This window comes from Gastrolobium bilobum, unplaced genomic scaffold (assembly GCF_033153095.1).
Source record: "Gastrolobium bilobum isolate Gb01-03AN ecotype WA unplaced genomic scaffold, APGP_CSIRO_Gbil_v1 utg677142, whole genome shotgun sequence".
Classification (NCBI taxonomy): Eukaryota; Viridiplantae; Streptophyta; class Magnoliopsida; order Fabales; family Fabaceae; genus Gastrolobium; species Gastrolobium bilobum.
Genome location: NW_026896218.1, coordinates 1 through 12701, shown reverse-complemented (window position 1 = coordinate 12701; position 12701 = coordinate 1). Strand labels below are relative to the sequence as shown.

General features: G+C 40.6%; 2 non-coding genes across 2 annotated transcripts; one reads left to right on the top strand and one right to left on the bottom strand.

Moving 5' to 3' along the window:
• Positions 1–474: 474 nt before the first annotated feature.
• Positions 475–581, bottom strand: LOC133298297 (small nucleolar RNA R71). Its single transcript, XR_009749777.1, has one exon. It is a non-coding gene; the product is annotated as a small nucleolar RNA R71 (small nucleolar RNA).
• Positions 582–11608: 11027 nt separating this feature from the next.
• Positions 11609–11715, top strand: LOC133298296 (small nucleolar RNA R71). The gene has a single exon (XR_009749776.1). It is a non-coding gene; the product is annotated as a small nucleolar RNA R71 (small nucleolar RNA).
• Positions 11716–12701: the final 986 nt, after the last annotated feature.

Below are 12701 nucleotides of genomic sequence, written 5' to 3'. Positions count from 1 at the left end.
AAGCACAAAAGGGCAGCCAGGCAAAGGAGACAGTTGCAAGAAATTGGTGAATCAAGTACGGTTAATCAGGAAGATATAATGGCAGAGAATCACAGACCACCACCACCACAGAGGACACTGGGAGAGTACATGACTCCTGCAGTGGTTCCTCCAATTGGGAGTGTTGTGCGCCCAACAGTGGAGCCCAACAACTTTGAATTAAAGCCTGCTTTGATACATTTGGTGCAGAAGGATCAGTTTGCTGGAACCAGTGCGGAGGACCCTTACTTGCACATAGAGAACTTCCTATTGTTGAGTGATACAGTGAAGATAAATGGTGTCACAAGAGATGCAATTCTGTTGAGACTATTCACTCATTCACTGACGGATGATGCAAGGAGATGGCTGCAATCATTGCCACAAGGAAGTATAACAACTTGGGATGATTTGCAAACCAAGTTCTTGCAAAGGTTTTTCTCAGCATCCAAGAGGGCCAAGTTGAAGGATGAAATTACAAGCTTTAAGCATAAAGAGTCAGAATCTATTTATGAGGCTTGGGAGAGATTCAAGACTTTGTTGAGGAAATGTCCACAGCATGGAATTGAGGCATGGCAACAAGCAGCAATCTTCCTGCAAGGAATGACCACTAACACTAGAACCTTGGTGCATGCCACTGCTGGTGGATCATTGACTACCAAGACCCCTCACGAAGCCTTAGATATCTTTGAGTCATTAGCATCTCAAGAATTTGATAATGCTCCAGTGGCTGACAGAAGGACAGGAATTATCAAGTTGGATGGGTATGATGCTTTGTTGGCAAGGAATGATCAACTGATGCAGACACAGAGACAACAGCAGCAACAATTAGATACCCTTATTAAGCAACTCTCTTCACAAAAGGTAGCTTCTGTGGAAACAAAGAGTGTATGTGCTATCTGTGGTAAGGGCCATGTGACAGAGGAGTGTGATTATGGGGGATCATCAGAACAAGCAGAGGTGAATGGAGTGTGGTATGATCAGAATAATCAAAGGAACTACAACAATCAGGGAAAGAATGTTTATATGCCACCATGGAAAAACAAGAATCAACACCCAGGATTCAGCTATAGTTCCAACCACCAATTGAATCCACCATTACATCCTCCACCACCACATATAAAGGAGCAGTCAAGTGATCCTGCTGCATGGGAGAAAGCGTTTGCTCAGTTATCTAAGACAACTCAGGATTATATTCAGGGTTCTACTTCATTCAGGGAAGAGACAACTGCATTCATGCAGGAGACCAGAACTTCTTTCAGAAATCAGGAAGCATCAATCAGAAATTTGGAGACCCAGATTGGTCAATTATCAAGACAGATATCAGAGAGACCACAAGGGAAATTTCCAAGTGATACACTGGTGAATCCTAAGGAGCACTGTAAAGCAATTATGACAAGAAGTGGGTTGGTACTTCAACCAGGGAAAAAGAAGGTGGAAAATAAAAAGAATGAAGAAGAGGTTGTGGTTGAAGATGTAGTCTCTGATGATGAAGGAGAGAAAATAAGAAATGAGAAAAGTGAGAAGGAAGTAGTTGTTAGAGATGTTATAGTTGGAGTTGACAAAGAAGAGGAAGGGAAGGACAATAAGAATGAAGGAGAGGTAGAAGTTGGTAAAAATGCTTCCCCACAAAAGATGATGAAGTGGGAAAAGAAGAAGATGGCTGACAAGAAAGAACAGCCAGTTAGTTTATCTCCCTATGCTAAAGTTCCCTACCCTCAGAGGTTGAAGAAAGAGATTCAGAAGCAGCACTATGCAAGATTTCTGGATATCTTCAAAAATTTACAAATTAACATACCATTTTCTGAAGCACTGGAAAATATGCCTCACTATGCAAAATTCATGAAGGATCTTCTTACTAAGAAGAGGAAATTAACTGATGGTGAGACAGTGGCCCTAACAGCAGAGAGTAGTGCCCTAATCCAGAAGAAGCTTCCAACAAAAATGAAAGATCCAGGAAGCTTCAGTATCTCTATTGCTATAGGAGATGTGGAGGTGGGAAAGGCATTGTGTGATTTGGGAGCCAGTATAAACTTGATGCCATTGACAGTATGTAGAGCTTTGGGAATTAACACTTTAAAGGAGACCAATCTTATTCTGCATCTTGCAGATAGATCTATCAAGAGGCCTGAAGGTGTGGTTGAAGATGTCTTGGTCAAGGTAGACAAGTTTATTTTTCCAGTGGATTTTGTGATTCTTGACATGGAGGAAGAGGATACAGAACGTCCTTTATTGTTAGGAAGACCCTTTTTAGCAACTGCAAGATCTTTGATAGATGTTGAACAAGGAAAGTTGTTGCTAAGGGTGGATGAGGAAACAGTCACAATTGATGTATTTGAAACCATCAAGCATCCTGTTGATGTGGAAGATTGTTTTAGATTGGATGTGATACAGGAGGTTGTGGAAGAAGTGAATAAAAAAGAAGAATTCCCAGTTGAGGAACAAAGATCAGAAGAAGAGATAGGTACAGAGGATTACCAAGAAGAGCCAGAAGTGGAAGAGCTTGAGAAGAAGATTGATGACATTCCAAAAGGAGCACCTAAGGTAGAACTTAAGGAATTACCTTCACATTTGAAGTATGTGTTCCTTGGGGATGATCAAACATATCCAGCAATCATTAATGCAATGTTGTCTGATGAGGAAGAAGGGAAGTTGATTAAGGTACTCAAGAAGAATAAAATGGCTATTGGATGGCAGTTTTCAGATCTCAAGGGTATTAATCCTTCCTTTTGCACCCACAAAATATTGATGGAAGAAGAGGTCAAACCAGTAAGGCAACCACAGAGGAGACTCAACCCCACTATGAAGGAAGTAGTGAGGAAGGAGGTGGTGAAGTTGCTAGATGCTGGGATGATTTACCCAATTTCAGACAGTGCTTGGGTGAGTCCTGTGCAGACCGTGCCCAAGAAAGGGGGGATGACTGTGGTGAAAAATGAGAACAATGAGTTGATTCCCACCAGGACAATCACTGGTTGGAGAATGTGCATTGATTACCGGAGGCTGAATAAGGCAACCAGGAAGGATCATTTTCCACTTCCTTTCTTGGATCAGATGCTAGAGAGGTTGGCAGGACATGCTTTCTATTGCTTCTTGGACGGTTATTCAGGGTACAATCAGATAGCTGTGGCACCAGAGGATCAGGAGAAGACTGCTTTTACATGTCCATATGGAATATTCGCATACCGGAGGATGCCTTTCGGTTTATGCAATGCTCCTGCCATATTTCAAAGGTGCATGCTTTCCATTTTTTCTGATATGATAGAAGAATGCATTGAAATTTTTATGGATGATTTCTCTGTATTTGGTTCTGATTTTGATGTATGTCTAGGGAATTTAGATTCTGTTTTGAAAAGATGTCAAGACTGTAATTTGGTTGGGAGAAGTGCCACTTTATGGTGACAGAAGGTATAGTTCTTGGACACAAGGTGTCTAGGAATGGAATTGAGGTGGACAGGGCAAAAATTTCTGTGATAGAGAAACTTCCTCCACCTGTAAATGTTAAGGGTGTGAGGAGTTTTCTTGGTCATGCAGGATTTTATAGGCGGTTTATAAAAGATTTTTCAAAAATTGCTAAGCCCTTATGCAAGTTATTAGTTAAGGATCAAGAATTTCTGTTTGATGATGAATGTTTGCATGCATTTCATGTTTTAAAAGAAAAGTTGACCACTGCACCTATCATGATGGCACCTGATTTTTCATTACCATTTGAATTAATGTGTGATGCCAGTGACTATGCCGTAGGAGTGGTATTGGGCCAAAGAGTGAATAAATTGTTGCATGTCATTTACTATGCCAGTAAGATCTTAAATGATGCACAAAAGAATTATGCTACTACAGAAAAAGAATTACTGGCTATTGTGTATGCATTTGACAAATTCAGGCCATATCTGTTAGGATCAAAAGTTATTGTTTACACTGACCATGCAGCTTTAAAGTATTTGTTGAGCAAGCAGGATGCTAAACCCAGATTGCTCCGCTGGTTGTTACTGTTGCATGAGTTTGAGGTAGAAATCAAGGACAAAAAGGGAGTTGAAAATTTGGTGGCTGATCACTTATCCAGGATTACAGAAAAAGAGCTTCAAGAAGGGCCGGAAGTAGTGATCAGAGAAGAGTTTCCTGATGAACATGTTTTGGCAATATGTGCTGTAACAGAGATGGTTGGGGATAAAGTCTTATCTATAAGCACACCACCATGGTTTGCTGATTTTGCCAACAATAAAGCTGCTGGATTGATGCCTAAGGATTTAACATGGAAACAGAGGAAGAAATTTCTGCATGATGTTAAGAGGTATATTTGGGATGAGCCATATCTCTTCTATAGATGTTCAGATAGTGTGATCCGATGGTGTATTCCAGAGGAAGAACAGAAGGATGTGTTGTGGCATTGTTATGGTTCTGCATATGGTGGACATTTTGCAGGTGAGAGAACTGCAGCAAAAGTTTTGATGAGTGGTTTCTACTGGCCCACTTTGTACAAGGATGCAAAGAAGTTTGTGGAAGCATGTGACAACTGTCAGAGAACTGGGAATATTTCTAGGCGACATGAAATGCCGTTGAACAATATCCAGGAAGTGGAGATCTTTGATGTTTGGGGTATGGATTTTATGGGACCTTTCCCTTCTTCCTACTCTAACAAGTATATATTGGTGGCAGTTGATTATGTTTCCAAATGGGTTGAGGCTATAGCTACACCAACCAATGATTCCAGGGTGGTGATTGCTTTTCTGAGAAAGAATATATTTTCAAGATTTGGAGTCCCTAGAGCTATCATTAGTGATGGGGGCACTCATTTTGATAATAGGATGGTGGAGTATGCCTTGGCTAAGTATGGAGTGAGGCACAAAATAAGCACTCCATATCACCCACAGACTTGTGCTCGGGTTGAGATTTCCAACAGGGAATTGAAGAGAATATTGGAGAAGACTGTTGGGAATGCTAGGACCCAGTGGTCCAAGAAACTTGATGACACCTTATGGGCATACAGGACCGCTTTCAAAACTCCTATTGGGATGTCTCCATTTCAGTTGCTGTTTGGAAAAGCATGCCATTTGCCAGTTGGATTGGAGCACAAGGCTTTGTGGGCTGTGAGATATCTGAATTTTGATTCCAAAGCAGCGGGACAGAAAAGATTATTACAACTGGATGAATTGGATGAGTTTCGTTTGTCTGCTTATGAAAGTGCCAGTTTGTATAAGGAAAAGACAAAGCTATGGCATGATAGGAAGATCACACCTAGAGACTTCAAGGTGGGGATCAAGTACTTCTGTTCAATTCCAGGTTGAAGCTGTTCCCAGGGAAGTTAAAGTCTAGATGGTCTGGACCGTTTGTGGTAAAGGATATGAAACCATATGGGGCTGTAGAAATCAGTTCTTTGGATTCGGACAGAAGTTTTACAGTCAATGGTCAACGATTGAAGTTATATGTTGGAAGTGCTGTGGATAGGCAACTACTGACAGTTGCTCTATTAGAGGTAAAATAGATCATAACCGTCAGGCTCGTGACGTTAAACAAGCGCTGAGTGGGAGGCAACCCACTGTACTAGGTATGTAATTCCATGTTCATACCATATCCATAAGAGGAAGAAGAAAAAGGAAAAATTTTTTTGAAAAATCAAAGAGAAATTTTTTGCTATGTGCTGGGCGCTAAAACGTCAACCATGACCGTTTTAGCGTCCCCAGAGTTCCATCATTATGAAACTCTCTGGTTGTGCGCGCTAAGACGTTCATTATGAGCGTTTTAGCGTTCACTGACAACACCAATCCATGCACTCTGGCCAACAGCGCTAAAACGCTAAGTCTGACCGTTTTAGCGCTGTGCTGCACAAAGTGTGTATTTTTCTCTGGACAAGGACGCTAAAGCTGGTAAGCCAACGTTTTAGCGCTGGTAATTCGAATAACAGCCAACGTTTTAGCGCCCTGTCACTAATTCGATATAACAGAGTTCATACTCTTCTCTTTTTCTTACATTCTTATACTTTGCCTCATGTAAACAACGCATTCTTATCTCACTTCGTAGTTTCTTCCACATCTTCTCATCAACATCAAGGTATGTAGAAGCATGCAATTATTGGGCATTTTTTAGGGCATTTGATTGCCTGTATCTTAAATGTTGATTTAGTTTTATTGGTATTATTCTCCTTTCCAGAATTTTGGGAATGAGACAACAGTGGGTTGCCTGACCCAAAAATTGGCAACATATTGTCTGAACAAATACTTCAAAAGAAATTGAAATGCCCTAGAAAATGAAATAATACGAAGATATGATATGTGATGATAGAAATCAAGTTTTGGCTTACCAGCGTTTTAGCGTCCTTGTCCAGAGAAAAATGCACACTTTGTGCAGCACAGCGCTAAAACGGTCAGACTTAGCGTTTTAGCGCGGTTGGCCAGAGTGCATGTGTTGTTGGTGAACGCTAAAACGCTCATAATGAACGTCTTAGCGCGCACAACCAGAGAGTTTCATAATGATGGAACTCTTGGGACGCTAAAACGGTCAGAGTTGACGATTTAGCGCCCAACACATAGCAAAAAAATTATCTTTGATTTTTCAAAAAAAAATATTCCTTTTTCTTCTTCATCTTATGGATATGGTATGAACATGGAATTACATACCTAGTACAGTGGGTTGCCTCCCACTCAGCGCTTGTTTAACGTCACGAGCCTGACGGGTATGATCTATTTTACCTCTAATAGAGCAACTGTCAGTAGTTGCCTATCCACAGCACTTCCAACATATAACTTCAATCGTTGACCATTGACTGTAAAACTTCTGTCCGAATCCAAAGAACTGATTTCTACAGCCCCATATGGTTTCATATCCTTTACCACAAACGGTCCAGACCATCTAGACTTTAACTTCCCTGGAAACAGCTTCAACCTTGAATTGAACAGAAGTACTTGATCCCCCACCTTGAAGTCTCTAGGTGTGATCTTCCTATCATGCCATAGCTTTGTCTTTTCCTTATACAAACTGGCACTTTCATAAGCAGACAAACGAAACTCATCCAATTCATCCAGTTGTAATAATCTTTTCTGTCCCGCTGCTTTGGAATCAAAATTCAGATATCTCACAGCCCACAAAGCCTTGTGCTCCAATCCAACTGGCAAATGGCATGCTTTTCCAAACAGCAACTGAAATGGAGACATCCCAATAGGAGTTTTGAAAGCGGTCCTATATGCCCATAAGGTGTCATCAAGTTTCTTGGACCACTGGGTCCTAGCATTCCCAACAGTCTTCTCCAATATTCTCTTCAATTCCCTGTTGGAAATCTCAACCTGACCACAAGTCTGTGGGTGATATGGAGTGCTTATTTTGTGCCTCACTCCATACTTAGCCAAGGCATACTCCACCATCCTATTATCAAAATGAGTGCCCCCATCACTAATGATAGCTCTAGGGACTCCAAATCTTGAAAATATATTCTTTCTTAGAAAAGCAATCACCACCCTGGAATCATTGGTTGGTGTAGCTATAGCCTCAACCCATTTGGAAACATAATCAACTGCCACCAATATATACTTGTTAGAGTAGGAAGAAGGGAAAGGTCCCATAAAATCCATACCCCAAACATCAAAGATCTCCACTTCCTGGATATTGTTCAACGGCATTTCATGTCGCCTAGAAATATTCCCAGTTCTCTGACAGTTGTCACATGCCTCCACAAACTTCTTTGCATCCTTGTATAAAGTGGGCCAGTAGAAGCCACTCATCAAAACTTTTGCTGCAGTTCTCTCACCTGCAAAATGTCCACCATATGCAGAACCATGACAATGCCACAACACATCCTTCTGTTCTTCCTCTGGAATACACCGTCGGATCACACTATCTGAACATCTATAGAAAAGATATGGCTCATCCCAAATATACCTCTTAACATCATGCAGAAATTTCTTCCTCTGTTGCCATGTTAAATCCTTAGGCATCAATCGCAGCTTTATTGTTGGCAAAATCAGCAAACCATGGTGGTGTACTGATAGATAAGACTTTATCCCCAACCATCTCTGTTACAGCACATATTGCCAAAACATGTTCATCAGGAAACTCTTCTCTGATCACTACTTCCGGCCCTTCTTGAAGCTCTTTTTCTGTAATCCTGGATAAGTGATCAGCCACCAAATTTTCAACTCCCTTTTTGTCCTTGATTTCTACCTCAAACTCTTGCAACAGTAACAACCAGCGGAGCAATCTGGGTTTAGCATCCTGCTTGCTTAACAAATACTTTAAAGCTGCATGGTCAGTGTAAACAATAACTTTTGATCCTAACAGATATGGCCTGAATTTGTCAAATGCATACACAATAGCCAGTAATTCTTTTTCTGTAGTAGCATAATTCTTTTGTGCATCATTTAAGATCTTACTGGCATAGTAAATGACATGCAACAATTTATTCACTCTTTGGCCCAATACCACTCCTACGGCATAGTCACTGGCATCACACATTAATTCAAATGGTAATGAAAAATCAGGTGCCATCATGATAGGTGCAGTGGTCAACTTTTCTTTTAAAACATGAAATGCATGCAAACATTCATCATCAAACAGGAATTCTTGATCCTTAACTAATAACTTGCATAAGGGCTTAGCAATTTTTGAAAAATCTTTTATGAACCGCCTATAAAATCCTGCATGACCAAGAAAACTCCTCACACCCTTAACATTTACAGGTGGAGGAAGTTTCTCTATCACAGAAATTTTTGCCCTGTCCACCTCAATTCCATTCCTAGACACCTTGTGTCCAAGAACTATACCTTCTGTCACCATAAAGTGACACTTCTCCCAGTTCAAAACCAAATTACAGTCTTGACATCTTTTCAAAACAGAATCTAAATTCCCTAGACATACATCAAAATCAGAACCAAATACAGAAAAATCATCCATAAAAATTTCAATGCATTCTTCTATCATATCAGAAAAAATGGAAAGCATGCACCTTTGAAATGTGGCAGGAGCATTGCATAAACCGAAAGGCATCCTCCGGTATGCGAATATTCCATATGGACATGTAAAAGCAGTCTTCTCCTGATCCTCTGGTGCCACAGCTATCTGATTGTACCCTGAATAACCGTCCAAGAAGCAATAGAAAGCATGTCCTGCCAACCTCTCTAGCATCTGATCCAAGAAAGGAAGTGGAAAATGATCCTTCCTGGTTGCCTTATTCAGCCTCCGGTAATCAATGCACATTCTCCAGCCAGTGATTGTCCTTGTGGGAATCAACTCATTGTTCTCATTTTTCACCACAGTCATCCCCCCTTTCTTGGGCACGGTCTGCACAGGACTCACCCAAGCACTGTCTGAAATTGGGTAAATCATCCCAGCATCAAGCAACTTCACCACCTCCTTCCTCACTACTTCCTTCATAGTGGGGTTGAGTCTCCTCTGTGGTTGCCTTACTGGTTTGACCTCTTCTTCCATCAATATTTTGTGGGTGCAAAAGGAAGGATTAATACCCTTGAGATCTGAAAACTGCCATCCAATAGCCATTTTATTCTTCTTGAGTACCTTAATCAACTTCCCTTCTTCCTCATCAGACAACATTGCATTAATGATTGCTGGATATGTTTGATCATCCCCAAGGAACACATACTTCAAATGTGAAGGTAATTCTTTAAGTTCTACCTTAGGTGCTCCTTTTGGAATGTCATCAATCTTCTTCTCAAGCTCTTCCACTTCTGGCTCTTCTTGGTAATCCTCTGTACCTGTCTCTTCTTCTGATCTTTGTTCCTCAACTGGGAATTCTTCTTTTTTATTCACTTCTTCCACAACCTCCTGTATCACATCCAATCTAAAACAATCCTCCACATCAACAGGATGCTTGATGGTTTCAAATACATCAATTGTGACTGTTTCCTCATCCACCCTTAGCAACAACTTTCCTTGTTCAACATCTATCAAAGATCTTGCAGTTGCTAAAAAGGGTCTTCCTAACAATAAAGGACTTTCTGTATCCTCTTCCTCCATGTCAAGAATCACAAAATCCACTGGAAAAATAAACTTGTCTACCTTGACCAAGACATCTTCAACCACACCTTCAGGCCTCTTGATAGATCTATCTGCAAGATGCAGAATAAGATTGGTCTCCTTCAAAGTGTTAATTCCCAAAGCTCTACATACTGTCAACGGCATCAAGTTTATACTGGCTCCCAAATCACACAATGCCTTTCCCACCTCCACATCTCCTATAGCAATAGAGATACTGAAGCTTCCTGGATCTTTCATTTTTGTTGGAAGCTTCTTCTGGATTAGGGCACTACACTCTGCTGTTAGGGCCACTGTCTCACCATCAGTTAATTTCCTCTTCTTAGTAAGAAGATCCTTCATGAATTTTGCATAGTGAGGCATATTTTCCAGTGCTTCAGAAAATGGTATGTTAATTTGTAAATTTTTGAAGATATCCAGAAATCTTGCATAGTGCTGCTTCTGAATCTCTTGCTTCAACCTCTGAGGGTAGGGAACTTTAGCATAGGGAGATAAACTAACTGGCTGTTCTTTCTTGTCAGCCATCTTCTTCTTTTCCCACTTCATCATCTTTTGTGGGGAAGCATTTTTACCAACTTCTACCTCTCCTTCATTCTTATTGTCCTTCCCTTCCTCTTCTTTGTCAACTCCAACTATAACATCTCTAACAACTACTTCCTTCTCACTTTTCTCATTTCTCATTTTCTCTCCTTCATCATCAGAGACTACATCTTCAACCACAACCTCTTCTTCATTCTTTTTATTTTCCACCTTCTTTTTCCCTGGTTGAAGTACCAACCCACTTCTTGTCATAATTGCTTTACAGTGCTCCTTAGGATTCACCAGTGTATCACTTGGAAATTTCCCTTGTGGTCTCTCTGATATCTGTCTTGATAATTGACCAATCTGGGTCTCCAAATTTCTGATTGATGCTTCCTGATTTCTGAAAGAAGTTCTGGTCTCCTGCATGAATGCAGTTGTCTCTTCCCTGAATGAAGTAGAACCCTGAATATAATCCTGAGTTGTCTTAGATAACTGAGCAAACGCTTTCTCCCATGCAGCAGGATCACTTGACTGCTCCTTCATATGTGGTGGTGGAGGATGTAATGGTGGATTCAATTGGTGGTTGGAACTATAGCTGAATCCTGGGTGTTGATTCTTGTTTTTCCATGGTGGCATATAAACATTCTTTCCCTGATTGTTGTAGTTCCTTTGATTATTCTGATCATACCACACTCCATTCACCTCTGCTTGTTCTGATGATCCCCCATAATCACACTCCTCTGTCACATGGCCCTTACCACAGATAGCACATACACTCTTTGTTTCCACAGAAGCTACCTTTTGTGAAGAGAGTTGCTTAATAAGGGTATCTAATTGTTGCTGCTGTTGTCTCTGTGTCTGCATCAGTTGATCATTCCTTGCCAACAAAGCATCATACCCATCCAACCTGATAATTCCTGTCCTTCTGTCAGCCACTGGAGCATTATCAAATTCTTGAGATGCTAATGACTCAAAGATATCCAAGGCTTCTTGAGGGGTCTTGGTAGTCAATGATCCACCAGCAGTGGCATGCACCAAGGTTCTAGTGTTAGTGGTCATTCCTTGCAGGAAGATTGCTGCTTGTTGCCATGCCTCAATTCCATGCTGTGGACATTTCCTCAACAAAGTCTTGAATCTCTCCCAAGCCTCATAAATAGATTCTGACTCTTTCTGCTTAAAGCTTGTAATTTCATCCTTCAACTTGGCCCTCTTGGATGCTGAGAAAAACCTTTGCAAGAACTTGGTTTGCAAATCATCCCAAGTTGTTATACTTCCTTGTGGCAATGATTGCAGCCATCTCCTTGCATCATCCGTCAGTGAATGAGTGAATAGTCTCAACAGAATTGCATCTCTTGTGACACCATTTATCTTCACAGTATCACTCAACAATAGGAAGTTCTCTATGTGCAAGTAAGGGTCCTCCGCACTGGTTCCAGCAAACTGATCCTTCTGCACCAAATGTATCAAAGCAGGCTTCAATTCAAAGTTGTTGGGCTCCACTGTTGGGCGCACAACACTCCCAATTGGAGGAACCACTGCAGGAGTCATGTACTCTCCCAGTGTCCTCTGTGGTGGTGGTGGTCTGTGATTCTCTGCCATTATATCTTCCTGATTAACCGTACTTGATTCACCAATTTCTTGCAACTGTCTCCTTTGCCTGGCTGCCCTTTTGTGCTTCCTCAATGTCCTTTCTAATTCTGGATCATACAACAACAAATTTGGATCAAGTGTACCTCGCATGTACCAGAATCAAAATTGACCAGAAATTTAACATAAACTAAAATACTGAAAATAAAAGGATTCAATCTCAGAATTCTATAGTATCAGTTAGTGTTGAAAAACAAATTCCCCGGCAACGGCGCCAAAAACTTGTTGGACGTTTAGCAAGTGCACTAGTCGTACAAGTAATAAAATGATGAGTAAAGATCGTTCCCACGAGGAATTGTGTTCAAACACCAATATACCATAGAAAACTAATTTGAATCAAATAAGAGTTTGTAAAAATCATGAATAATTTGTCACCAGAAAATTGATTTTGAGTAAATTGACACAAAGTAAATATGGATTAGGAATTAATAAAAACAACAAGTAGTCAGAAAACAACTTTCCTCCATGATAACCCATATAAAAATTGATCATATGATGAATTCCTTTCCATGTGATGTTAATCAACCTTTTACTTATCATCA